Raw genomic sequence first — 14395 nt, forward strand, 5'->3', positions numbered from 1 at the left:
TCATGGCTGGATCCAGGTGCTTACATGATTTTATCAAGAAGTTGCTTCTCTTTTTCTCTGCCTCTGCCTTCCTTGGCATTGAATTCATTTTTAGGATGGGTGGGGGTTTACTGCTGAGGTGGTCACTGGCAGCTCTAGGTTTATGTTCTCACAAATGAATGATTCTTTCTTGATCACACCAGCGGTACTTCTAGGATTATCTCTTATTGGACCAATTTATGTCCCATTTCTACTGCTGAGCCATTTCATCAGTCCATTGTTAAACCATTCAAACAAAATACATTGATTGCTTTCCATGTTCCAGCAGCCACACACTTTTTATGAGGAGCCTTCAAATAGTAAAATAAATGAATACAAGCAGTATTTTTTAGGAATAATGTGTTTTTCAAGTTCAATGCTATATTACATTACGCACTGTGAATCCACGCTGTGGGAACAATAAAGCTTTTTTTGATGAACCTCAAAATTGCAAATTGAGGTGATGAATGACAATCATCTCCTTTTCTCTGAGGAACCCAAATGTCAGAATGCACCCATGTCTGAGGTCATCCTTCCTTTGAAATACCTGCCACAATGACTGCAGCTCCTGCAGGTTTCCCTCCCCAGGTGAGTCTGGGCATCCCTGTGGGAATCCTTGCCCATTCCACACACCCATCTAATTGCTGCCTGCCTCTGCTGGCTCCAGGACCGCTGCTGTCTTCTTTCCATGTGCTGCTGCTTGCCCCTGGTTGACTTTCAGCTGATGCAGGAAAGCTCTTTTTGAAGCTGCTGCCATTCCTTCCTGTATAGAATCCAGGACCGTCCTGTTTCCTATAGTAATGGCAAGGATTGGGCTGAGTCTTTTGACAGGGTTCTACTGGATATTTTGGGAGAGAACTACAAGGACGAGAGAAACCTACACTTACTACCAGACAGAATTGGGCTCAGAGGTTCCTTTCCTGGGGCTCCCTGAAGGGCCCTCTCTTACTCTTGTCCATCTCATCTGCTCCAACAGAAGTGTCCTCTAGTGTGTCTGTGTCTCTATGTCCAGGTCCCAGTGAGCATAGGGCTCAGAGAAATGAAGGAGTAAGTCATGCCTCACTCATCCCAGGCTAAGGCTTTAATTTCCTATCTCAGCACCTACTTCGTCCCAGCATAGTTAAAAATACGAATATTCATTCCCTTCAGAGGAGACCTACTTCTTGTCGCTACACACAACTTTACTCTTTAGCCTTCAGTAGATCAAGGTCACTAATACATAACATATAAGTCCATATAGCAATCCATTTCCCAAAATGTGTGTTTTTCAGTCTTGAATAACAGCACAGTGGTATAGCAGCAACAGGTCCATGCTGAGATGCACCAAAAGCAGTCCTGCTTCTCTTCCTTGTCTCGTCCTCTGTGAAGGGGACAAATGGGGACCTTTAACAGTTCCTTCCAAGCACCTGTCTATTTGATTTCTGATCCTCCTGCAAACTATCTTTTGAAATGGAATACACCCAACTCTGAAAGAATAAAAAAAGTTTAGCTATGGTAGTAGATGAAATCCTCACAGAAAAGAAACTTTTTTACCCCCAAAGGCAATAGTGTTCACAGAGACATAGCTTTAGGAGGCTCTGAGCATAACCAAACAGGTATTGAGCTTGTTTGTCTAAATTAGATGTATTTAATCTATTGGATTCCTGACTTTCTCCAGATGTTCTTGCTTTACTTTTGCATATTGTACTAGCTAGTGTTCTCCAGAGAAACAGAATAGATTTACTTATTGATTGATTTTATTTTATTTTATTTTTTTCTTGAATAAAACATGGTATAGTCATTAGTTACAACCCTTAGAACAGTCATTAGGCCAGTCATGCCATAAGACAAGCCCTCAACTCCGTCTGTGGCAAGGGGATTTGTTTGCCTGGACTTTTGGAAAATACTAGGATTCTAAATACACCCCAAATTCAAATTGTGTGGATGTTGCTTTCTTTTCCTGAATCAGATAATACAAGCTGATATAAAGCAGATAATAAAAACATGTCATACTTGAAAGGCCTTGTGAACCAACATCCTTTAACTATTTTTTAGATGAGATTTTGAATGTATAAACTTTGCCTGCAAACATGTTCTAGGGATGACTCAGTTTCTTTTAAAATCTGCATAAGGCTGGGCCTGGCAGCTCAAGCCTGTAAATCCCAGTACTTTGAGAGGCCAAGGAGGAAGGATGGCTTGAGGCCAGGAATTCAAGACCAACCTGGACACCATAATGACACTCCCATCTCTACAAACTTTTTAAAAAATTAGCCAGATGTAGTGTCCTGTTCCTGTAGTCCTAGTTACTTGGGAGGCTGAGGCGAGAGGATTGCTGGAGCCCCAGAGTTGAAGGTTGCAGTGAGCTGTAATTGTGCCACTGCACTCCAGCTTAGGCAACAAAGCCAGACCTCATCTCTTAAAAAAACTTCATAAACAGCTCAATGTTAGTGAATTTTCACTGACTATATTAGAAGACACTGAAAATAATTCTCCCAAGAAATTCTCTGCAGAAGCTTAGACAATTTCTGAACCACCTTTAAATCCTCCTATTGACGGAGGCTTGGAGGGCATTGTGTTAGAGGGGCACGTGCCACTGGTTGGCTACGCTGAGGCAGACTCTGCACCCAGCAGTGAATATTTGTGTGGTTTTCTCCACAGGTCCCATGGGAAGATCTCCATTATCTCTTTGGTGAGATCATATATGGAGGCCACATCACAGATGACTGGGATCGCAAACTGTGTCGGATGTATTTAGAAGAATTCATGAATCCATCTCTGGTAAGACATTTGTAAATTAATTAACTTGTAAATTAATTTCACTGAGGAAAAAATTCTGGTAAGAATTTTATAAACTAATTATACTATGGGTAATTCTTTTTTTTTCTTATACTTTAAATTTTAGGGTACATGTGCACAACATGCAGGTTTGTTACATATGTATACATGCGCCATGTTGGTGTGCTGCACCCATTAACTCGTCATTTAACATTAGGTATATCTCCTAATGCTATCTCTCCCCTCTCCCCCCACCCCACAACAGGCGCCGGTGTGTGATGTTCCCCTTCCTGTGTCCATGTGTTCTCATTGTTCAATTCCCACCTATGAGTGAGAACATGTGGTGTTTGGTTTTTTGTCCTTGTGATAGTTTGCTGAGAATGATGGTTTCCAGCTTCATCCATGTCCCTACAAAGGACATGAACTCATCACTTTTTAAGGCTGCATAGTATTCCATGGTGTATATGTGCCACATTTTCTTAATCCAGTCTATCATTGTTGGACATTTGGTTGGTTCCAAGTCTTTGCTATTGTGAATAGTGCAGCAATAAACATATGTGTGCATGTGTCTTTATAGCAGCATGATTTATAGTCCTTTGGGTATATACCCAGTAATGGGATGGCTGGGTCAAATGGTATTTCTAGTTTTAGATCCCTGAGGAATCACCACACTGACTTCCACAATGGTTGAACTAGTTTACAGTCCCACCAACAGTGTAAAAGTGTTCCTATTTCTCCACATCCTCTCCAGCACCTGTTGTTTCCTGACATTTTAATGATCGCCACCCTAAGTGGTGTGAGATAGTATCTCATTGTGGTTTTGATCTGCATTTCTCTGATGGCCAGTGATGATGAGCATTTTTTATGTGTCTTTTGGCTGCATAAATGTTTTCTTTTGAGAAGTGTCTGTTCATATCCTTTGCCCACTTATTGATGGGGTTGTTTGTTTTTTTCTTGTAAATTTGTTTGAGTTCATCGTAGATTGTGGATATTAGCCCTTTGTCAGATGAGTAGATTGCAAAATTTTTCTCCCATTCTGTAGGTTGCCTCTTCACTCTGATGGCAGTTTCTTTTGCTGTGCAGAAGCTCTTTAGTTTAATTAGATCCCATTTGTCAATTTTGGCTTTCGTTGCCATTGCTTTTGGTGTTTTAGACATGAAGTCCTTGCCCGTGTCTATGTCCTGAACGGTATTGCCTAGGTTTTCTTCTAGAGTTTTTATCGTTTTAGGTCTAATATTTAAGTCTTTAATCCATCTTGAATTAATTTTTGTATAAGATGTAAGGAAGGGATCCAGTTTCAGCTTTCTACATATGGCTAGCCAGTTTTCCCAGCACCATTTATTAATAGGGAATCCTTTCCCCATTTCTTGTTTTTGTCAGGTTTGTCAAAGATCAGATAGTCGTAGATTTGTGGCATTATTTCTGAGGGCTCTGTTCTGTTCCATTGGTCTGTATGTCTGTTTTGGTACCAGTACCATGCTGTTTTGGTTACTGTAGCCTTGTAGTATAGTTTGAAGTCAGGTAGCGTGATGCCTCCAGCTTTGTTCTTTTGGCTTAGGATTGACTTGGTAATGCGGGCTCTTTTTTGGTTCCATATGAACTTTAAAGTAGCTTTTTCCAATTCTGTGAAGAAAGTAATTGGTAGCTTGATGGGGATGGCATTGAATCTATAAATTACCTTGGGCAGTGTGGCCATTTTCACGATATTGATTCTTCCTACCCATGAGCATGGAATGTTCTTCCATTTGTTTGTATCCTCTTTTATTTTGTTGAGCAGTGGTTTGTAGTTCTCTTTGAAGAAGTCCTTCACATCCCTTGTAAGTTGGATTCCTAGGTATGTTACTATCTTTGAAGCAATTGTGAATGGGAGTTCACTCATGATTTTGTCTGTTATTGGTGTATAAGAATGCTTGTGATTTTTGCACATTGATTTTGTATCCTGAGACTTTGCTGAAGTTGCTTATCAGCTTAAGGAGATTTTGGGCTGAGATGATGGGATTTTCTAGATATATAGTCATTTCATCTGCAAACAGGGACAATTTGACTTTCTCTTTTCCTAATTGAATACCCTTTATTTCCTTCTCCTGCCTGATTGCCCTGGCCAGAACTTCCAACACTATGTTGAATAGGAGCGGTGAGAGAGGGCATCCCTGTCTTGTGCCAGTTTTCAAAGGGAATGCTTCCAGTTTTTGTCCATTCAGTATGATATTGGCTGTGGGTTTGTCATAGATAGCTCTTATGATTTTGAGATACGTCCCATCAATACCTAATTTATTGAGAGTTTTTAGCATGAAGGGTTGTTGAATTTTGTCAAAGGCCTTTTCTGCATCTATTGAGATAATCATGTGGTTTTTGTCATTGGTTCTGTTTATATGCTGGAATATGTTTATTGATTTGTGTATGTTGAACCAGCCTTGCATCCCAGGGGTGAAGCCCACTTGATCATGGTGGATAAGCTTTTTGATGTGCTGCTGGATTCGGTTTGCCAGTATTCTATTGAGGATTTTTGCATAAACGTTCATCAGGGATATTGATCTAAAATTCTCTTTTTTTGTTGTGTCTCTGCCAGGCTTTGGTATGAGGCTGATGCTGGCCTCATAAAATGAGTTAGGGAGGAGTCCCTCTTCTTCTGTTGATTGCAATAGTTTCAGAAGGAATGGTACCAGTTCCTCCTTGTACCTCTGGTAGAATTCGGCTGTGAATCCATCTGGTCCTGGACTCTTTTTGGTTGGTAAGCTATTAATTATTGCCTCAATTTCAGAGCCTGTTATTGGTCTATTCAGAGATTCAACTTCTTCCTGGTTTAGTCTTGGGAGGGTGTATGTGTCGAGGAATTTATCCATTTCTTCTAGATTTTCTAGTTTATTTGCGTAGAGGTGTTTATAGAATTCTCTGTTGGTAGTTTGTATTTCTGTGGGATCGGTGGTGATATCCCCTTTATCATTCTGTATTACGTCTATTTGATTCTTCTCTCTTTTCTTCTTTATTAGTCCTGCTAGTGGTCTATCAATTGTGTTGATCTTTTCAAAAAACCAGCTCCTGGATTCATTGATTTTTTGAAGGGTTTTTTGTGTCTCTATCTCCTTCAGTTCTGCTCTGATCTTAGTTATTTCTTGCCTTCTGCTAGCTTTTGAATGTGTTTGCTCTTGCTTCTCTAGTTATTTTAATTGTGATGTTAGGGTGTCAATTTTAGATCTTTCCTGCTTTCTCTTGTGGGCATTTAGTGCTATCAATTTCCCTCTACACACTGCTTTGAATGTGTCCCAGAGATTCTGGTATGTTGTGTCTTTGTTCTCGTTGGTTTCAAAGAACATCTTTATTTCTGCCTTCATTTTGTTATGTACCCAGTAGTCATTCAGGAGCAGGTTCTTCAGTTTCCATGTAGTTGAGCAGTTTTGAGTGAGTTTCTTAATCCTGAGTTCTAGTTTGATTGCACTGTGGTCTGAGAGACAGTTTGTTATAATTTCTGTTCTTTTACATTTGCTGAGGAGAGCTTTACTTCCAACTATGTGGTCAATTTTGGAATAGGTGTGGTGTGGTGCTGAAAAGAATGTATATTCTGTTGATTTGGGGTGGAGAGTTCTGTAGATGTCTATTAGGTCTGCTTGGTGCAGAGCTGAGTTCAATTCCTGGATATCCTTGTTAACTTTCTGTCTCAATCTTTTTAATGTTGACAGTGGGGTGTTAAAATCTCCCATTATTATTGTGTGGGAGTCTAAGTCTCTTTCTAGGTCTCTAAGGAGTTGCTTTATGAATCTGGGTGCTACTGTATTGGGTGCATATATATTTAGGATAGTTAGCTCTTCTTGTTGAATTGATCCCTTTACCATTATGTAATGGCCTTCTTTGTCTCTTTTGATCTTTGTTAGTTTAAAGTCTCCTTTATCAGATACTAGGATTGCAACCCTTGCCTTTTTTTGTTTTCTATTTGCTTGGTAGATCTTCCTCCATCCCTTTATTTTGAGTCTATGTGTGCCTCTGCACCTTAGATGGGTTTCCTGAATACAGCACACTGATGGGTCTTGACTCTTTATCCAATTTGCCAGTCTGTGTCTTTTCATTGGAGCATTTAGCCCATTTTCATTTAAGATTAATATTGTTATGTATGAATTTGATCCTGTCATTATGATGCTAGCTGGTTATTTTGCTCATTAGCTGATGCGGTTTCTTCCTAGCCTCGATGGTCTTTACAATTTGGCATGTTTTTGCAGTGGCTGGTACCGGTTGTTCCTTTCCATGTTTAGTGCTTCCTTCAGGAGGTCTTTTAGGGCAGGCCTGGTGGTGACAAAATCTCTCAGAATTTGCTTGTCTGTAAAGTATTTTATTTCTCCCTCACTTATGAAGCTTAGTTTGGCTGGATATGAAATTCTGGGTTGAAAATTCTTTTCTTTAAGAATGTTGAATATGGGCCCCCACTCTCTTCTGGCTTGTAGAGTTTCTGCTGAGAGATCAGCTGTTAGTCTGATGGGCTTCCCTTTGTGGGTAACCCGACCTTTCTCTCTGGCCGCCCTTAACATTTTTTCCTTCATTTCAACTTTGGTGAAACTGACAATTATGTGTCTTGGAGTTGCTCTTCTCGAGGAGTATCTTTGTGGCATTCTCTGTATTTCCTGAATCTGAATGTTGGCCTGCCTTGCTAGATTGGGGAAGTTCTCCTGGATAATATCCTGCAGAGTGTTTTCCAACTTGGTTCCATTCTCCCCGTCACTTTCAGGTACACCAATCAGAACGTAGATTTGGTCTTTTCACATAGTCCCATATTTCTTGTAGGCTTTGTTCGTGCCTTTTTATTCTTTTTTCTCTAAACTTCTCTTCTCACTTCCTTTCATTCATTTGATCTTCCATCACTGATACCCTTTCTTCCAGTTGATCGAATCGGCTACTGAGGCTTGTTCATTCATCACGTAGTTCTCATGCCTTGGTTTTCAGCTCCATCAGGTCCTTTAAGGACATCTCTTCATTGGTTATTCTAGTTAGCCATTCGTCTAATCATTTTTCAAGATTTTTAACTTCTTTGCCATGGGTTCGAACTTCCTTCTTTAGCTCGGAGTAGTTTGTTCGTCTGAAGCCTTCTTCTCTCAACTTGTCAAAGTCATTCTCCATCCAGCTTTGTTCTGTTGCTGGTGAGGAGCTGCATTCGTTTGGAGGAGGATAGGTGCTCTGATTTTTAGAATTTTCAGTTTTTCTGCTCTGTTTTTTCCCCATCTTTGTGGTTTTATCTACTTTGGGTCTTTGATGATGGTGATGTACAGATGGGTTTTTGGTGTGGATGTCCTTTCTGTTTGTTAGTTTTCCTTCTAACAGTCAGGACCCTCAGCTGCAGGTCTGTTGGAGTTTGCTGGAAGTCCACTCCAGACCCTTCGTATCAGCAGTGGAGGCTGCAGAACAGCAGATATTGGTGAACAGCAAATGTTGTTGCCTGATCGTTCCTCTGGAAGTTTTGTCTCAGAGGAGTACCCGGCCGTGTGATGTGTCAGTCTGCCCCTACTGGGGGGTGCCTCCCAGTTAGGCTACTTGGGGGTCAGGGACCCACTTGAGGAGGCAGTCTCTCCGTTCTCAGATCTCAAGCTGCATGCTGGGAGAACCACTACTCTCTTCAAAGCTGTCAGACAGGGACATTTAAGTCTGTAGGGGTTTCTGCTGCCTTTTGTTTGGCTATGCCCTGCCCCCAGAGGTGGAGTCTACAGAGGCAGGCAGGCCTCCTTGAGCTGTGGTGGGCTCCACCCAGATTGAGCTTCCCAGCCGCTTTGTTTACCTACTCAAGCCTCGGCAATGGCGGGCGCCCCTCTCCCAGCCTCGCTGCCACCTTGCAGTTTGATCTCAGACTGCTGTGCTAGCAATGAGTGAGGCTCCATGGGCGTAGGACCCTCTGAGCGCGGTGCAGGATACAATCTCCTGGTGTGCCGTTTGCTAAGACCATTGGAAAAGCGCATGTTAGGGTGGGAGTGACCCGATTTTCCAGGTGCCGTCTGTCACTTCTTTCCTTGGCTGGGAAAGGGAATTCCCTGACCCCTTGTGCTTCCTGGGTGAGGTGATGCCTTGCCCTGCTTTGGCTCACGCTTGGTGCACTGCACTCACTGTCCTGTACCCACTGTCTGACAATCCCCAGTGAGATGAACCTGGTACCTCAGTTGGAAATGCAGAAATCATTCGTCTTCTGCATTGCTCACACTGGGAGCTGTAGACTGGAGCTGTTCCTATTTGGCCATCTTGGCTCCATCTGATTGATTTTATTAATTATGGGAATTGGTTCACATGGTTATGAAGGCTGAGAAGTTCCACCCTCAGATATTTGCAAGCTGGAGATCCAGGAAAACTAGTGGGGTAATTCAATCCAAGTTTGAAGGCCTGAGAACTCAGAGGGTAGGAGGGTGTGTTGATATAAGTCCTGGACTCTGAAGGCCAAAGAGCTTGGTGAGAGAAATCAGGAGAACACAGATGTTCCTGTTAAAGGAGAGAGAGAATTTGCTCATCCCTGACCTTTTTGTCCTATTCATGCCTTCTACAGATTGGATGATGCCCAGCCACACTGGGGAGGGCAGATCTGGTTTACCCAGTCTGCCAATCCAGATATGAATGTCTTCCTGAAACACTCTCACAGGCACATAGAAATAACACTTAACTAATAATGTTAAAATTTAATATTAAATAATAATGTTTAGATAATGGTTATAGGGGCACCTCATGACCCAGTCAGGTTGACACATAAAATTAACTTTTACATATAGCTAAAAATCATTGATATGGTTTTCTTGAAGAAAGAAAGAAGGAAAGAGAGAAAACCTGAAAAATGGTTTGGCTTATCCCAAAGGTGAGATCAGGTTTTGGTCAGGTTCCTAGCTGGCACACTCAGAGTCTTCCATGCACAATCCTACCTTAACTCTCATATTTTTATCCTCTACTACTAGCCAGTGTGTCATTGGCTTCAGCTAGAACAAGACCTTCACTCTCCCTTGTATGTTCTGTGCCAATTCAGCCTCCACACTTTTATTTATGTTGTGATACCACTGGGTTCCCTCTCAAATTCTGTCCAAATCCCATCTCTCCTTCAAGTGCCTAAAGTCAACCTTGTCTAGGAAATCCTCCCTGACTAGCACACTGAATTTCCATAATGCTTTATTTCTCTCAACAATCTGGACTTATTTAAGTTGCAGATAGGAAAAATGAGGTGAAAGGTCTATTATCTAACTTCATTATTTTAAAAGAGGGAACAGCTTTGACTAAACACACCTTGATTTGTCCATTGAGGGTACAAGAAAACTCAAAAGACATGGGTTTTGGTGGGCTCAGAGGAACAAAGGGAGATGGTTCAGTTGCTCAGACTGAGGGAAAAAAGAATCATTGGTTTTCTGCTTCTGGTGGGGGAGTAGTGGGGAGAAGAGAAAAGAAGAGGGGTGATGGGGAGGAGTTGTGGGGAGGAGAAGGAAGAACCAGTGAGATCAGCTGAGATGGGGCTTCTGAGAGCTGAAGAGCAAGTTCCCCATGGCAAAGGGCCTTTACAAGGGGGAGTGTCTAATATTCGTTGTGAAGTTGTTTGTGCTTTGTTGATGTCATTCCTTTTCTCTGCTTACCCCACACCTCAAGGAAAGTCCGACACTCTCCCAAGAGCTTTGAGTTGGCAGGTTTTTTGCAGGGAATTGAGGAATGAGCTGGGTTTTATAGCTGGGTTGACAGAGTGTGAATCTGAAAGCATGGGTGAAGAAAAGCAAGAGGCTGGACATAATGACTGCACCCAGACTTTGGAGAAATCTTTGGGAGGAATCGTTGGGGAGTTCTAGTTGATTGTAACCATATCTCAGGGGCTCACAGTGGGGCTTCCCTGATTATAGTCCCAAGGTCTCACTCCTCCAGAAAGCTACTTCTCATTCTTTCTTTCTTCTTTCTTCTTCATTCTTTCTCACTTTCTATGATGTCTCCTCCCTGTTCCTTTCCTGCTCTTGTTTTATCCTATCTTATTTACAGCAATTTGGCTTCTCTCATCCTTTTATCTTCCTTCTCTGTCAGCACAATAAAGACCTGGTAATGAACCAAATGATCAAGAGATACTTCCTTTTGGAATAATGGGAGGTAGAATGCAGAGGAGGTAGACTGCAAATCTTTATAGTTTAATATATTTTTGTACCCATCTTACACTCATCTGTACAAACACATGTATACATATAGGTCTTATTAGAATCCCCAGTTTTTAAGTTCTATGACAGTAGGGACCATGGCTTTTTCATAAGTACCCTTTCTGTCCCCTCACAACCATCCAGCACAGAACCAGCCATATAGCCCTTAATGAATTATAGAGGACCTTTAGTGAGTTACATGACATCTTGGGATGAGGGAGGAGATAGAATGGAGAAGGGGATGGGATTGAAATTTATAGAGCCTCTATTGCATGCCAGGCAGAGTACAAGGCACTTTACATGTAACATCTACAGTGTATTTAATGCCCACTATGCATCCAGCATGGTATGTAAGTTATTTAATTCTCACTGCTAGACCATGTTACTCAATTTCAGGAGTTGTGCAATATGGCGCCCATGTCCATAACCATCATGTAACACAGATGTCATGAGTACTATTGTACAGGTGAGGAGTCTGGGCTTCCAAGTAGCATTAACTCTGTCAAGTTTCCGTAGCTAGATTTGCAGAAATACAATATTTGCCCTGGTCTTTTTGACTTCACGGCCATGGCCTTTTTTTCTCATTTCACCACAAAACAAATCTATTTCAAATATTTGATGATAAGATATGTAGAAGCCAGGAATGAGGAAGGCTGTGCTCATACCCAATATGGTATGGAGTAAGAAAGGAATGGGTGGATGCAGGATGACACATTCCGCTCCAGTTGCGCTTCTCAAGGGAGATACTATTGACATATTTCTCATGGACAATTTTTTTTTTTTTTTTTTTTTTAGACGGAGTCTTGCTCTGTCGCCCAGGCTGGAGTGCAGTGGCGCGATCTCGGCTCACTGCAAGCTCCGCCTCCCGGGTTCACGCCATTCTCCTGCCTCAGCCTCTCCGACAATTTTTTTATCATGTGGGAATGTTCTGTGCATGACAAGATATTTTGTATCCTTAGTTTTTGCCCAGTAAATGCCAGGAGTGCTCTTTCTCTTCTTGACACCCCCAAAGTAAACACTCTCAGACATTTCCAAATTTCCCTAGAAGAATAATACCACTATAGATCAAGTTGCCTCCTTGAGTGATTTCCTAAGCCCCCTTTAGGTTTAGTAGTCAATAATTCTGTGTAGAAATGAATGAATGAATGAATGGTCAGGACTAATTGCAGGCACAGACTGCTTTTGTAAAGGCAGGTTCAGATGGGATATTCCTGTGGCCTTGGATTACTTAGATCACTGGGGACTTAGGACAATGCCCAAATGGAAGTGTGATGACCCAGATGTGAGACAAAGAACCCAGAAGGCAAACACTGTCTGCTCTTCAGTTTACCTCTAACCAGACCCCTTCCTGGTGCTTTCAAGGCTGCAAAATGAAGATTCTGCCTGCTCAATGACAGCCCGAAGTGGGAACAGAGGGAGGGAGGGAGGGAGGGAGGGAGGGAGGGGCGGCAGCCTCACTGTAGTAAAGTGGAATGCCATCGCCCTCCACGCTAATGCAAACCAGCTGCCGGCTGGCCCCAGCTTGCGATAGAACAGGCGGAATTCTTGGACACTGAGTTATTCTTAGAAGCATGTGCACAGTCCCCTGGCAGGGCTCACTGTGAACCGGCCGTTGCCAGCCCCCTGTCAGGAAGCTGTGCCAGCAGACTCAAGAGTGATTGTTCTCGCTTATGAAAAATAACTTTGGGATTTTAATTTCAAATTACCCACAGAGATGGGGCTAGATATGGAGAATATGGTGCTAAGGGCAGAGAGGAGAGTGAGACAAAGGACAGGGAGGAGGACAGGGAACATCACCCATTCATTCAGAAAATACATATTGAGTATCTGCTGTGTGCAGATGCTGGGGTTCTCATCACACCCAGACTTCCATTTGAACTGGGTGGACACAGGTGAACAGTTGTCTAGACCCTGAGAGTGAACACTCCCACATGCTTTTAGGTTCTGTTGATTGGGTGCTTTTTGTGTGCCAGGCTCTTTACATCAGGGATCTCACTTAGTCTTCATAGTAGCACTGTGAAGTGAGCAGCATTGCTCCTGTTTTACAGGAAACTGAGTGTTGGAGAAAGAATCTGCCTAAGGCTCCACAGCTATCAAGTGGCAGAGCCAGGATTTGAACTCTGGCCAGCAGGCTTCTGCCTTCACGCCTGTGTTGAGCACCAACTGTATGCCAAGGTCGAGTTAGACATTGAGATTGTGAAGCCGAATAAAGGGGCTGAATCTTAGCCCTTAAGTCTCTCTGTTGTACTGTCTATGGGAGCGACAGGCATATGACAAGGAATTATAATAACGGGGTTTGTAAAGCAGGAGATCAGAACTATGGATAAGCTCCACTGGAATGTGGCAGGGCTGGCAATCAAAGAGGAGGGAATAGTTGGGTCTTACGTAGGGAAGGCGATGGAAAAAGGGCACTTCAAGCAGAGAAGCAGCATGGGCGATGGGCTGTGGGCTGGCAGGTGCAATGGGCTCAGTGGAGCTGCAGCGCAGGATACACTGAGGACATAGGAGATGAGATGACTGGAAAGGTGAGCAGGACCTGACCGTGAAGGGCCTCATAGGACAGACCTAAGAGCTGGAACTTTGTCCTGGAGGAACTGAAGACTCCTCTGTCCAATCATTTAGCCACTTGCTCATTTAGTGTGCATTTATTGAGCACTCACAGTATGCCAGACATTCTACATTTAAATAGTTTTAAGCAGGAAACAGGTGCATGAGTTTTACTTTAGAAAAAAAAGTTCCTATGTGGAAGGTCATTAAGGGGCCTCCATGGTGGCCCAGGTGAAAGATGATCCAAGAATGACCAGTGATAGCAGCTGGGAGTTTAGAGACATACATAAGATGTCCACTTGACACACATAGGGGATGAACTGAAGCTTATTTCCTCTGCAAAGCTCACTGATGAATGCATGCTCGCATTATGGGGAGTGCCTGCAAATGTGGGTTAGTATCTAGCAAACCTATATATGTCTGGTCCTGTCAGCAGAATTGCATGTCCATCAAGGAGCATTTGTGTTTGGTTCCAAGCCTATTTATGTCATTCTTAGTTATTAATTACTTAATCCAGTATTAACCCCCAAATAAAATAAATTGTGCCAAAAAAAGGGAACCGTTTCTATCAATGCTGAGTTGAAAGCTTTGTAAAGGCAGACTAAGAACTGCTAAAACTTACTATGGAATTGGGTGTGGATGAGACAATGAAAGGATTAGGAAAATCATAAAATTCTTGCAAGATTCTTTACTCAGATTGCTTTACAAGGGTCTTTAAGGTCTCTCTCAACTTCAAAGAAACTGATGCTGGAAATTGTAGATGATGCATTAAAGGGTGTGGTGTATGTAAGAAAGATGACAAGGAGCTGCAGTCAGCAGACCCATTCTCAAAGAAAAGCCTTGGCTCCACATCAAAAGAGTGGTGAATGAATGTGCATTTATATGTTTTAAGTTAAAATTAAACAGGTTTGAAGTATGTACGTATCATTTTTTAGCTTTAAGTAAAGTTTTTATCGAAGTATAAC

At 42.3% G+C, this 14395-nt stretch overlaps 1 long non-coding RNA gene across 1 annotated transcript in view; it reads left to right on the top strand.

Moving 5' to 3' along the window:
* Window positions 1-2671: 2671 nt before the first annotated feature.
* LOC134732209 (uncharacterized) overlaps window positions 2672-14395 on the top strand; it is a 32870-nt gene continuing 21146 nt past the window's right edge. The window contains exon 1 of the long non-coding RNA XR_010115150.1: window positions 2672-2775. This is a non-coding gene — a long non-coding RNA (uncharacterized lncRNA). The remainder of the gene's footprint in view (window positions 2776-14395) is intronic.

This window comes from Symphalangus syndactylus, chromosome 13, assembly GCF_028878055.3.
Source record: "Symphalangus syndactylus isolate Jambi chromosome 13, NHGRI_mSymSyn1-v2.1_pri, whole genome shotgun sequence".
In the NCBI taxonomy this organism is placed as follows: Eukaryota; Metazoa; Chordata; class Mammalia; order Primates; family Hylobatidae; genus Symphalangus; species Symphalangus syndactylus.